This window comes from Eptatretus burgeri, chromosome 8, assembly GCF_056783735.1.
Source record: "Eptatretus burgeri isolate ZD-2024b chromosome 8, Ebu_testis_v1, whole genome shotgun sequence".
In the NCBI taxonomy this organism is placed as follows: Eukaryota; Metazoa; Chordata; class Myxini; order Myxiniformes; family Myxinidae; genus Eptatretus; species Eptatretus burgeri.
The window spans coordinates 89,596,315-89,611,456 of NC_140968.1; positions in this window are offsets into that span (position 1 = coordinate 89,596,315).

The window sequence follows — 15,142 nt, forward strand, 5'->3', positions numbered from 1 at the left end:
CGTTTCTCAACCTTTGATGGCCCATGGCCCCCCTACCGAGTCGCTTAACATTCGTGGTCCCCTGCCCTTCAATAAAAGAAGCAGATTTCGTTTTATGAAATTTATTTAGTCAGTCTTAAAAGATAAATAAAAGTAAACATTTTTCTAAGCAATACAATCAATGAGACACTTGCTGTTGGGCTTGTCTGATGAGGCCTCTTATGTCCGGCTCGTCTTGGACCCAGCAAGGCGAATATCGTTCCCAACGTCAAGACGGTTTCTGGAGTTCGTTTTAATAGTCGCAAGGTCAGAAAATCCTGATTCGCAAAGATATGTTATGGCGAATTGAATGAGCATTACAGATGCCTTCTTGCTGAGTAGTGGATACGCATCCTGAACAGACAACCAGAAGGTGGAGTGGTCTTCTTTGTTATTGAAGACCAGCTTCATTGCTTTTGAAACCTTCAACTCTGCCAGCTCCTCTGCTTCGTCTTCAGTAGGTTCAATTTTGGCGTTAAACGGGTCTTTGTGCCAGGGAACATCCAACAGTGCATCGTCGAAATACGATTTGAACTCAGCGGAGAGATTGTCGAGATGTCTAGTGATGCAATCTTTGATGCCGACGGGAAGCTCCATCCTCTGCGTCTGCAGGTGCTCGTCCAAGAAAGGAAATGAGGCAGTGGACCCGGCCTTGATTCGTGCCTGCCAGACTTCCATTCTAGCAGACAGTCCGGCAAGCTTGTCTTGAACGTCACTGACTGTCACATCACGGCCTTGCAAGGACTGGTTCATTTCGGTGAGTCGGCCGAATATATCGGCCAGGTAGGCGAGCATCATGACGAACACTTCATTGTCGAAGTGGACATGGAGGTTGTTTTCGTTGTCTCGCAGGAAGATTTCCACCTCAACCCGGAGTTCATACAGCCGAGAGAGGCATTTCCCCCTCGATAGCCAACGGACTTTGGTGTGGAACAGAAGTCCAACATGTTCCGCTCCCATTTCGTTGGCCAGGAGTTGGAAGAGCAGATAATTTTTGGCCTTCGCACGAATGAAGTTGATGACTTTGACCACGACGTCCATGACTTCCAGCAAACGAGGCGGAAGAGTCTTTGACGCAAGAGCGTATCGGTGTAGCAAACAGTGGGAGGACGTCACATGGGGCCATTCGTTCTTCACAAGCGTGACGAACCCTCCTCTGACGCCGACCATCGCTGGGGCACCATCAGTACAAATGTGCTTGAAATTCTGCCAACCAAGTCCATTAGCTTCAAAAAAAAGAGTCCACAATAGCTTTGATATCTGCCGCTGTCGTTGTGGTTGGTAGGGTATTGCAGAACAAGAACTCTTCCTTCATCTTTCCCTTTCTCTCGTAGCGAGTGAAGGCGATCAACTGGCTCTCCAGGGCGGTGTCGGTCGACTCGTCTAATTGAAGGCGAGCCTGGAGCGTGCTTTGTTTGATTTCGGAGCAAACTTGACGGCACACATCAGCGACCATGTTGTCAATCCGTCGTCGGATCGTGTCATTAAAGAGCGAAACTTGCTGGATCTTCTTTTTCGCCTCTGGTCCGATCATCAATTCCACCATTTTCTCTGTACATGGCCTGAGAAGGTCCTCAGCAATAGTGTGCGGCTTCGTGCACTTCGAAATTCGGTATGCCATTTCGTAGCTGGATTGAAGAGCAGGTTTTTCTCCTGGCCGGAATCCAAATTTGGGAAGTGTCGCTTCACGGTCAGATCGTGATCGTTTCGCAGACAGAGCGTCGATATTATCTTCCTTACTTCCGGGATGCATCTTGTCGCAATGGTTTGAAAGTTTGGAAGGACGTAGTGACGCATTTGACATCACCACCGAGCAGTGCAGACATTGCGTGCAGGCCACGCCATCTCGACTGACATTCGTGAATCCAAACTTGACAGAGCTGTCATTCCATTTTCGAACCTTCGACATCTGAGAAAAAAATTGAAAAAAACAAAATTCTAACGTTTTTGTAAACATTGTTTACTATGAATGCTCTGTGGGCTCCGCCTTCTCTTTTAAAATTGTGGTTAAACTCATCCACCCTTTTTACTTTGACACTATGACCGGAGACTCGTCACCTCAATTGTACATTACAAGCTTCTGCATTCTGAATCGCAGTTTTTCGGTGTCCGCTCATGGCCCCCTGGTCGAAGGCCGATGGCCCCCTTGGGGGGCCATGGGCCCCCGGTTGAGAAACGCTGCCCTAGGGCATGAACCGGAGATCAAATCCATAAAAATTGTTACATATTTGCGAACCCATGTAATTTCACGCACATAGACACTGAAATCGCCGAGGTTGATTGAATATACAATGTTTCATGAAAACGTATTTTAAAACGTGCCCATAATTGCATTTTGGAGGATTTGGTCTTTTGGTCTTTACCTGGGGTAAAGGGCCCTCGTGCCATGTGGTGATCATAACCACCAAGTTTGGTGATTTTCTACACAACTGTTTGGGAAGAGATAGTGTAAAGGACAGACAGACAGACGGATGGACGGAGCCGATTACAATAAGCCCCCCCCCCCAACCCCACGTTTTTTTTAAGCTGTGGGGATTAAAAAAAAATCTTTTTTCACAATGAGGCAGAATTTCAAGTGCTTCCAATTGGCTAATATTAAGAGTTTGCTGTACCGGGAACCATCAGCGATCTCCGATCGCAGCTCTCTCGTTACCCTCACCAAAGGAGAGGGTATTACATTTGGGTCCGTTTGTTTGTGTTTGTTTGTACGTTTGTCTGTCTGTTTGTCCGCACAGAACTTTCGTGTTTTTCTCCGCAACCGCTTGTCGAATTGAGATGAATTTTTCACCATTGGTGCGACTACTCATGTAGGTTGTTTTGGTGAAAATTATGACATCATAGGTCACGTGGTGTGCCAGCCATATTGGGAAAATGGAAAAAAAAACTTTGGAACTCTGTATCTCTGAAACTGCACCAAGGAAAAATTGAAACTTGGCACATAGCAAGTACTCCTCATGGTGAATGAGTGTGATTGCTTATGACATCATAGGTGCCCTCGTTATGATGTCATAATTGCATATGTAGAACACCACATCTGATCAGTATGAAAATTTTTGAGGGCTATCTTGGGATAAAATGGTCCACAGAATTTTCTTATGACATCATCGGTCACGTGATTCGGCAGCCATATTGTTAAAAAAAAACCTTTAAAAATCTTCCCTGAAGTGGCTGAACAGATCGAGGCGAAACTTTACACATATGACCGCCTGTCCATGAGGAACAAAAGGTTCACACATGATATCATAGGTCACATGGTGTCGGCCATATTGGATTTACCCTAAAACCCATAAAAATACACCACTCAAAAGAAGTCCTGGCAAGCGTCTGCATTCTCTGATTGCTCCTTTTCTTGTTTCATTTTTGTTCATTTAGTCTCATGACCCCATTGCCAGTTTTTTTTCCATTTCACCCACTGTCGCCTCACTCTTCCTTCCATTAGCCGAGATTTTGTTTACAAAAAATATAAAGCATTCCTATTTTTCAAAAAACACCTCTACGCCATCAAATGTCACCACTTCTCATGGTTCTCGAGCAACAAACTTATCTTTTGAGGAGTTGTCTTTGCTTTGTTTGAATAACAAGCTGTACTTTTGCAATCTTTACGTACCGCCTCTTGATCCTATCCATATCACATTGTTGTACAAGCCCTGATGTCAGATGGAATTTGTAGCTGAGTTGACTGGTTCCTTGTCTTTTTGGAGCTTTCTAAAACTGCTTACGGTTTCTGAATTCCGACGGTACATTCTGTCCTTCTTGAGTGAAGTCGTAGCAAAATTGATGTGATACGGCAAGTGAGAAGTTACCCCTTAACCTTTTCAAAGTTGTTTCGTGGATGCCACAAAATCTTTATGTCTCATTACCGATTTTTAGAGCACTTTCTCAAGCAAATGTCAAGGCTCCCAGAAGAAGAAAGGGATCACTACCTTGGAGCATGGGACTCTTTTTTTGTACGGAAAGCTCCTCGAGTTCCTTGCACCTCCGAAAAATGTTTCTGTTGATACAAACAGAGTTATCATAGCTTTCAAGCATTACCCCAGATAAAGTTCCAAACTAAACATTCATTGTAATTATTGCACATTTACACAGATACCGAAACCTCAAATATGGTTCTGCATTGAAATGTGTCCAACAGCTAATAAACATTATGTGCATGCAACATGCAAATTGTGCAACTTAGTGCTTCTCAAAGGACTGCTTCAGTTCCTCTAGCGGCTTTTACAGTTCCTCTGTGCTGCCAGGAACTCTTGCTCCAAGTTGGGCTATCATAGAGTAAGGTGGGGCAAGATGCGCCCCCCACCCCCCTCCATCCACCCTTTTCATATCATCCTCCTCAGATCTTTTGTTCAGTATACTCAACATTTTTCATTTGTTATTACACTTTATATCAGCTCGAGAGCAATCTGGTGGGAATGTCCAGGATACTCAACAGGTAACCAGGACCAAGGAGATTCAAAAGGGTGTGGGCATCTTGCCCACCCGACTCTCAAGGTCTTGAATAGTCAAGCGCTAAATGAAATCCTTATTTTTTTAATGCCCAATCCGTGATGCAAGTCCTTTAAAATAGTCTATAACCAACTTGCAGATCATCCAAGAAAAAGTGCTTTGGGAAATAAGGCATTGCTATTCTCAAGGCTTTATGACAACAGTGAGGAAATGAAAAAGCAGACAAAACCTTAAAAGGATATATACTGCTTGTGTCTGGCAGTGAGCTCACACAGGGCAATTCAGAGGAATGTACTGACGTTCCATCCCACAGCCCTTTAGCATGCCTGACTCACTATCATTGACATACACAAACACTCACGTGTACAGTCACATCACCATGATCTTTGCTACATCATTTGCAAATAAAGATGGGGTCATTGTTATTTCCATTTTTTATTTTTTTACTAAGAGGGACTATGCTGCTTGACTCAGCTGAAACGTTCACTTGTAAGAGAAGGTGATTTCACGGGATTATGTAGTGACTGTGGAATTCGTAAAGAGCAGCACATTTTAATTCTCACGGATTTTGACTGGTTCATTAGGCAGCAATAGAAATACACCTGCAGTTTTCTTTTGGGACCGAGTATAGATTGTGCAACCTTGGTCTCATGCCAAGCATGTGAGACTTCCACGTGAATCTCATAATTTGGACCAATTGTTTCAAAGTGGCTCAAAACGTGGAGGCAACATGATGAAGCTGTCAAGCACAAACCCGACGAAGCATGTTGATGTAACTCGTGCATTACTTTACTGCTAGTAAGCTATTGCTTTGGCAGCAGATCACACCTTCCAAGCAAGAAGACCCTGATGCCAACCTTGGTTACCAGGTGAAGAAAAGCCTGACTTGTCAGTGTAGACCACATTTAGGATGTTTATCATTGACGGGCCCGATAAGTTCGAGTCCATATCACTTCCCTTGCAGAATCAGGACCGATGGGGAGATTCAACCTTGGGGCTTTGAGACAATCTGAACAGGGAGCGAGCGTGAGTCAGAGCGTGGGGGGGGGGGGGGGGACGTAAGGAAATGGAAAGAGCGAAGAAGTCAAGTGGGAGATCAAGGAGAGGAATCGAGTAGGCAAGAGGAGTCGATGGGGGAGTGGATTCAACAGAGAGAGAGGGAGAGGAAGTGAGATGTGTGTGTGTGTGTGTGTGTGTGTGTGTGTGTGTGTGTGTGTGTGTGTGTGTGTGTGTGTGTGTGTGTGTGTGTGTGTGTGTGTGTGTGTGTGTGTGTGTGTGTGTGGGTGTGTGTGTGTGTGTGTGTGTGTGTGTGTGTGTGTGTGAGATGGTAATGACAGGTTAACATAACAAGTCTCACATGCCAGCCCGGGCAGAGCTGCTGAGTCACTACAATGTCCCAAATTCAACACTGTGGTGCATGCTCAAATAATAAAAATAAAATTCCAGATGTGAAGTTCAGATAGGCAGTCTGAACATGGGAACGATTGAGGGAGAGGAGTTGAGGTGGTGGAGATGATGCAGGGAAGGAGCCTGGAGGAGTTGTGTGTCCAGGAGACAAAGTTGAAGCGAGGAGGATGTTAGGAGGGTATAAGCTGCTGCACACAGGAGGAGATGGAAGAAGTATGAAGTTGGGATCTCAATATTGGAAGAGATCACCATGGAGGTGGTTAGAGTGGGGAGATGGATAATTATGGCATGGCTGATGATATGTCAATAACTGACATGTGTTATGTAGGTGTATAGGCCACAAACAGGAAGGACTGAGGCAGAGAAATAGGAGTTTATGGATACACTGGAAAAGTTCATGGTAATGGTTCAGCTGAAGGTGATACTGTGCATTGCAAGTGACTTCAAAGCACATGTGGGAGTTGTGGAGCCAGGTCAAGGGGTGTGTGTTGGGAGTTTTGGATGGCAAACAAGGAATAGAGAGTGTCTAGATCTGGTGGAGCTGGTGGTGAGAAACTGTATAGCTGTAGCTGGTTTGTTCTTCCTAGAGCGGGAGTGCCACAAGATTACATACAGGAGTGGACACACAAGACAGAATTGGATTTCTTGAAAGTTAGGAAGCAACAGCTGTGGACGATTTAGGACTGGAAGACGGTGCTGGAGGAGCATGTCACAATTCATTAGAATCCTGTGGTGTTTGTTGTGTGCATGCATAAAAGGTGGGCAGCTAAACTAAGGACATGGGCCACAAGAATATTAACTGATGGAAGTGCAAGGGTAACATCACTGCAGAGTACAAGGAGAGGGTGAAGATGAGGTATGAGGAACTTAGCAGGGAAGCTAAGATATCCAGCTATCTGGACGAGGAATGGAAGTACAGAGAGGCATTTATGGGAGTTGCAGAAGATTTGTGTGGAAGAACATGAGGAAAAGGCACAATGCCAAGGATTAGGAACCAGATGTATGGTGGTCAGAGGAAGTAGCGAAGGTCGTCTGTGAGAAGAAGTAGGTTTGGAAGAGGGAAGAGAAGATTAAGGATACCAGATGCAGATTTGTTGCACTTGTATGGGTAGAATAATAAGGCAGAAAAGAGGGCTGTGGGTAAGGCAATCAATGATATGGAAGTGGATGTGTGCAGCAAGTTCGATGAGGACAGTGGGAAGAAGTTGATCTCTGAAATAGCTCAAGAGAGTGATGAGGATGGGGGACTGGTGATCAAGTATGTTGACAGGAAGTTAGTGACAGAGGGGATGAGGGCAGCACTGAAGGAATGGGAATGCTATTTCAAGGAGTTGTTGAGCTGAGGAGGAAACAGCAAAGGAAGTTACTGAGCTATGTAAAGGAGAAAGTGGAAGTTGTGGAGATTATGGAGGCAGAGGTGCAGACAGCATTAAAAAGGATGAAGAAAGGAAGAGTGGCAGGCATTGATGAGGTACATGCAGATATGCTCAATGCAATGGCAGAGATTGGAGTCATTTGAATGAAGAAGCTGAATATATATATATATATATATATATATATATATATATATATCATTTATATTTATACATATATATATATCTATATATATATATATATATAAATATATATATAAATATATATATATCATTTATATTTATACATATATATATGTATATATATAATATATATATATATATAATATATATCATACCGGGCGTAGTGGCGTGCGCCTGTAATCCGGCTACTCGGAGGCTTGGGTTGGAGGATCGCTTCAGGATGGGAACTCTGCGCTGAACCGCGCTATGAGAGGATGTAGGGCAGCCCGGAATCATGGCGAAACCCAATCCATATCCCTGTGTCCTAAGAGGCGACCAGGGTTGCGTCAGGAAGGGCATCCGGCGAAAAACCTGTGCCAAATCAGTATGTGGATCATAACGGATGATCCGCTGTGTCAACCCCTAACGGGAGCAGCCAAAAGACGAACAACAACAACATATATAATATATATATATATATATATATATATATATATATATATATATATATATATATATATCATTTATATTTATACATATATATTATATACATACACACACACACACACACACACACACACACACACACACACACACACACACACACACACACACACACACACACACACACACACACACACACACACACACACACACACACACACACATATATATAGATGTCTTTATTGTTGCGGTTCCAGGAACCGCATCCCTCCAACACTATGGCATCCATCATGCAGTGGTCCCCAGATAGTTACTTCATTAATATACGTACAGATAGTCCCTTCCCTCTTGTCTAATGGGTCAAACGGACAGTGTGTTGTGTGGATCTCATCGAGGTCTGATTATATCTCTGACTTCATTCCTATTCCTATTCTTTTTCCCTTATTCCTGAGATAAATACAGCAGGCACTACCATCGGGCATCCACCTTTAAAAGCCACGGCCGCACCCTTCGCTGTAAGAAGGGGTCGTTGCGAAGGCCAACAGGCACTGCTTTCAGACAGCCACCTGTAGAAAACTGCAGCTGCGCCCTTCCCTGTGAGAATGGGTCCTCGGAAGGCAAGCCAAGGGAAAACAACACACAAAATGCCAACGCTAGTACAGTACACACGTGGTGCACTCTTTTCAACCCATTACTGAGTTTAATAATTTTATCTATCTTCTTTTTCCATCCAAGTCTACATTTAATACTTATATCTATAATCTTTTCAACCCAAACCTACATCTAATAATTATATCCAATCTTTTTCCCTCAATTCCTGACACAGATCAGGACTGGCACCACGCACACTACCACTTTTCACTTTTGATAAATGACCGCAAGCTCAATGGCGGCGAACCCACGCGCATCCCTGGGGTAATATATTATCGTACACAGAGCAGGACACAAATGGTACACATCTTGATTGGGTCGATGCATGGGTTTACCATAGCATCTTACCGTCGGTCTTCGCTGACCACTGCGGCCGCGGGTTTTTCCCGCGGACGGTGGACATCTTCTCGCCTCTCCGCCCGGCAAGGCTGTTGGCAGGTGGAGGCATGCTGTGCGGCTCGGGCCACATGGCTTATGGACAGGCAGCGCATTGACCGGCGCTGACCGACGGTCGCCGGGGCACGGGCCGGAAGTTCGGTGCAGGGCAATTTGTGTCACGGTATTCGGAGCGAGGCAATTCTGCAGCTTGGAATCATCTTGCCGGATGTAAGGTGGAGCCGCTTCCGGCCATCATGGCTGGGCTGTGTGCTGGCCGGGGCCCAACCAGAGTGCCCGATTCGGGTGACGACACATAGCTTTGGGTCGTCGCTGCACCGCACACCACAGGGTCTATAAAAGGATGGGTCGTGGGGCCGTTCGAGCATTTCCTGTCTGCTGGTGGTTTTCTGTCCCTGCTCATCGCTCCTGGTTCCTGTCGGCTCATCCTGCTCTCTGGCCTGGGATCGACAATCCGCCCATTCACCTGCTGACTCCGCCTTCCTTCACCAGCTCGCTGCTGACTCTGCCCATCCACCCACCCACCTGATCCTGTCTGCCACTCTGCCCACTTGCTTCGGACTCCACCTTTCTCCACCCACTTGCTTCGGACTCCACCTTTCTCCACCCACTGGCTTCTGACTCTGCCCAAAGTCCTTCCTTCACACCTGACAGTTGTGCCCCATTCTCTGGATCGACAATTAGCTGCACGAAGTGCCACAAAGCGGGAGACGACGTGCCAGCTATCAGGAAGGTATCGCCCAGAGGAGCGTCCCCAAACAACATGCTGGGTGGCGCGGATGGTCAATTGTGCAAGGTACTAAGAGACCGTTAGCTTCATCTCCTCTCCTTTTTCTTCTCCTTCGCTCCCCTTCATCAGGGTGTGTGTGTGTGTGTGTGTGTGTGTGTGTGTGTGTGTGTGTGTGTGTGTGTGTGTGTGTGTGTGTGTGTGTGTGTGTGTGTGTGTGTGCGCGCGCGCGCTATGGCAACTGTCCTCGTTTAAGTTAAGAGTGTGAAGAATTACATCGGGATAACTCTGCTCTGTGTCTGCTTTTGTAAGTTGCTTGTATTATTGTCACACCACACTTTTCTTCCTATCTCTGCTTACATACAGCAATAAACTCAATTAATTGTGCCATGTATCTTTCCTCGCCTGCCTGTAATAATTCCTTTGTGGAAATGTTCCCAGCTCGTTTTTGTCTTTTCTTTCATTGATCCATATCCTAGCCGAGTCTGGACTTTATTCCCAACGATCCATTCTTTTCGCTGGTATGTCCTTGGCAGTGTCGCTCAACTGCATCTCATCCGGTAAGGTGATCCGGTTCGGAGAAGGTATTTCCTGAGGGCGTGTCCCACAGTAATTAGATCACATGATTAATTAGGTAACCCGGTTAACCCATAGACCAGTGTTTCTCAACCGGGGTTCCCCGGAACCCTAGGGTTCCGCAAAAGGTCACTCGGGGTTCCGCGAGAAACAGTAACAAATAGGCTAATGTATTTTTGAGTAGTTTTTGTTTGATTTAATATTCGGAATTTTACCATACACGTACGCCATATTGTTGGAAACTCCTTGGTTATTATAATAGAGGCTTCAACCTCTTGTATTATTTACAATTATAACAACCATAGGGAATGTATTTAACGATGTCAATATGGCACCAGTGTGAAACTGCCCTCACTGGTTAGTGGACGTCCTGTACGCGGCAGATTCGTGTATCATTGTGTGAGTGACTCAAGTATGGGACGCATGCATGGTGTCCATCTATCTTCTCTGTGCTCCGAGCGCGAACTCTCTCTCTCTCTCTCTCTCTCTCTCTCTCTCTCTCTCTCTCTCTCTCTCTCTCTCTCTCTCTCTCTCTCTCTCTCTCTCTCTCTCTCTCTGCATCTCTGCATCTCTGCATCTCTGCATCTCTGCATCTCTGCATCTCTGCATCTCTGCATCTCTGCATCTCTGCATCTCTGCATCTCTGCATCTCTGCATCTCTGCATCTCTGCATCTCTGCATCTCTGCATCTCTGCATCTCTGCATCTCTGCATCTCTGCATCTCTGCATCTCTGCATCTCTGCATCTCTGCATCTCTGCATCTCTGCATCTCTGCATCTCTGCATCTCTGCATCTCTGCATCTCTCTCTCTCTCTCTCTCTCTCTCTCTCTCTCTCTCTCTGTGCATCTCTCTCTCTCTCTGTGCATCTCTCTCTCTCTCTCTGTGCATCTCTCTCTCTCTCTCTGTGCATCTCTCTCTCTCTCTCTCTCTCTCTCTGTGCATCTCTCTCTCTCTCTCTCTGTGCATCTCTCTCTCTCTCTCTCTGTGCATCTCTCGCTCTCTCTCTGCATCTCTCTCTCTCTCTCTGCATCTCTCTCTGCCTCTCTCTGCATCTCTCTCTCTCTCTCTCTGCATCTCTCTCTCTCTCTCTCTGCATCTCTCTCTCTCTCCATCTCTCTCTCCATCTCTCTCTCCATCTCTCTCTCCATCTCTCTCTCCATCTCTCTCTCCATCTCTCTCTCCATCTCTCTCTCCATCTCTCTCTCCATCTCTCTCTCCATCTCTCTCTCCATCTCTCTCTCTCTGCATCTCTCTCTCTCTCTCTCTCTCTCTCTCTCTCTCTCTCTCTCTCTCTCTCTCTCTCTCTCTCTCTCTCTCTCTCTCTCTCTCTCTCTCTCCATCTCTCTCTCTCTCTCTCTCCATCTCTCTCTCTCTCCATCTCTCTCTCTCTCCATCTCTCTCTCTCTCCATCTCTCTCTCTCTCTGCATCTCTCTCTCTCTCTCTCTGCATCTCTCTCTCTCTCTCTCTCTCTGCATCTCTCTCTCTCTCTCTCTCTCTCTGCATCTCTCTCTCTCTCTCTCTCTCTGCATCTCTCTCTCTCTCTGCATCTCTCTCTCTCCCTTTCTCCCTTTCTCCCTTTCTCCCTTTCTCCCTTTCTCTCTCTCGGTTAGTTCTTCTGTTTACCTTTATTGCTTCAGCTTTATTTGTTTAAGTTTTGTTGATCAAGTTACATGAGGTGTGTTTTTTAATTTTCAAACACAAAAAAAAGAAAAAAATTTTGTGAATTAAAACCTCGGTGTGAGGTCTCATAAATGAGCAGTATGTTTTTTTTTCATTGCCAATAAATTTGACAAAAAGGGGGTCATTTTTTCCTTAAACCAGGTATCCGAAAAAAAAATTATATTTACCACGTGAAGTACAATAAAAATATAAAAGACCTCGATATTAATAATGGTATATAATAATTTTTATGCAGGGGTTCCCTGAGACATGAAAACTCTTTCAAGGGTTCCACAAGGGTAAAAAGGTTGAGAAACGCTGCCATAGACGTTGGACCCAAGATCACGTGGTTTTAGCTATTGGCGTTCACAGTCGATTAGCGACCCGCCTCGTCATGGAATTATCCGTGTGTGATAGCCTAAAATTCCAGGGAGTCTGGTGGGAACCCGAGGTAGTCCCCCCCCCCCCCTCGGGGAATGTATTTAACGAAACAGCTCGGATTTTGGGCTTATTTGCCCTCATCAGGATTGTATATCAATAAATATCTAACGAATGATGACCACATTCATCATTTCTACATCAGATGCACCTCCTGATTGTAATGGTGAGCATCGCTGTGGATTATGTCTCGCATGGTAAAACTGCATAATCTGCAGAGAACTACAGTCCTTCTGCCACCCAGACAATTGTTCCTGCTAATGCAAACCATTCAAGAGGAAGATAGATTTCTGAAGAGAGATGAGTTGAGTGAGCAAGAAAACATGGGTAGATCATGGTTGTGGTGTGTAGATTGTGTGACGAGGGATCTCAAGAAGGTCGAGGTGAATGGAGAGTGGAGAGAGATAGCTGGTGATGGAGGGCAGTGGAGGAGTGTTATGGATATAGTAGAGCAGCAGCTCAGGAGAAGTTTACCTAACCACATATAAAGGGATGTGGTTATCACTGTATCATTGCGAGATTAACCAATTGCAACACAATGTCCTGCTTTGTTTAACTGACAATCATTAACAATATATTCAAATGGGATAAAGGGAGATGTTCCTTGTACTCAGAACAAATGAGGATGGCGTAAATAAGGTGTCTCGAATATCCAATCAAATTAATTGTTCATATTGTGCCAAGGTTATAAATTACCAGTTTTTCACACACACACACACACACACACACACACACACACACACACACACACACACACACACACACACACACACACACACACACACACACACACACACACAGTTGCACTGACTGGCTGGCTCATTAGCTACAGTAAGTGCTGAAAGAGAGGTTTCATCACATCAAGCTCAGAACCTCAAAGGATTTTCAGTGGGTCTGAAGCAGATAATGCCATGTTCCGCCAGCAATCGAGAGAGTAAACAGGGAGCCACACTGTCAATTGTCAAACTCCTTCACAAAGTAGTAGTTGGAGTGGCAGTGGGAAGTCACCTGAGTGGGCTCAGCAGATTGGTGATGTCACTGTTGCAGGGTAAAATGAATAAATAAAGGAAAAATGCCTGATGAACACAGAAAATAAATAGATAAATATAAATTATTCCAACTCATAAATTATATAAATTATCTTATATATTATTTCCGAGTTTGTGGTTTCGTGTCGCGCTATCTTCGACTTTGTTCTGCGCTCGAGTAACGTGATATTCGGCTTACATTTTCTCAAAGACCATATGAGGTGCATGGTACAAAAAAAGTAAATAAAATGGTTCTGAAACAGTGAAATCGTATTCCACTTACTGCATTAAAGTAAAATTACTACTGATACTCTGCATCAGTTCCTTTCTCAAACACACCCACCCCAACATGATGCGCAGAGCACGGGTTATGCTAGTTGGCAATTAAATGTGTGATAAAAATATAAACTAAATTACTAATCTTAAAACGGACACCCTCAATACGTATAAAATAAATCTTAAAAAGATAAAATATTGGACAGACTATGAATTAAAACCATAACAACCAATGTTGCAGAGCACAGTAATAAGACACATGTCATATTAGATTTAACAAACACCCTCACACATCTTCCAGGGCTGAAGCTCTGATCTCTGGTTGATGTGTCTTACATTTCGTTCACGGTCCTTCTCAGCTCCCTACCTAAAAAGCCAAAATCTTTCAGGATTCTAACCATTGAGTGTGCAACAAACCCCCACATGTTCGACACAACAACATTACCATTTGATACACTTTGTACCAACAGCCTCAAACTGCAGTCGCTCTCCTTCACGGGCTATAAGTTTATAATTAAACTTGGCAGCTTTCGATTTTTAAAAAATATCATTTTAATTGATAAAAGCGAGTTTTTATTTTTGAGCATTTCGATATTTATATTTTCAAGATTATGTAATTTATCAGTAGTGGTACCCGTCGTTGCACGGTGCTGTTCTAATCCTGTTGGCACATTTTGAAGATATCAAATTTTGGGTTTTTTACCCTCACTGAAGGATCCAGAGGAGGTATTGCATTTGGGTCCGTTTATTAATCGCCGGAATCCTTCGGATTTCGGCAATTATGTTGGTCGGTTGTGTGCATCATTCTGTGTGTCTATCTATCTGTTGAGTAGTCGATCCAGTCGAAAAAAAAGTTTTTTAAAAATTTTTTTTGAAATTTGTTCTACCCTTATTATCAGTTTTTCCGTCGATATGTTTGTTTGTTGGGTAGTCGATGTTGTCGAAAAAAAAAAAATTAATTTTTTTTTTTTTGAGATTTGTTCTCCCCTTATCAGTATTTAAAATGGCGATTTCAGTAAATACAATGGCAATTTCGATGAAGCTTCGTTGGTAGGTTCATACCATGACCAAGTTGTGTGGAAATGAGAACCGTTGCTATGGACACCACCGTTGCCTAGCAACGGGACTTTGAAATTTTAGAAAAATCATAAAAATGTATTTTTTCGAAAATCAAAAATTGGGCCACGAGCAACTGTGGGCAGTACATTCAGCCATATTGTCAAAAATTTCCAGCCGGATCCTATCAAAACTGTCGGAGAAGATAGACTTTGAATGAACCCTGGTCAAAAACAATAAAAAAACGAAGTTCGTTATATCTCAGAGACTATGATTCAGATATGCATGAAACTGGTATGGTAGGTTCATGGTATGTCTTAGTTATGTGTGAGAAAGAATCGTTGCTATGGACCCCTCCGTTGCCTAGCAACGGCCGAAAAACCTCTAAATGTGGGGGTATTTTAACGAAAAAACAATCTGCAGCATTAACCCTTGAAGCTCAAATCATGAATTTTCTTGTGCTTAATCCTCAGGTCATTGCCCATC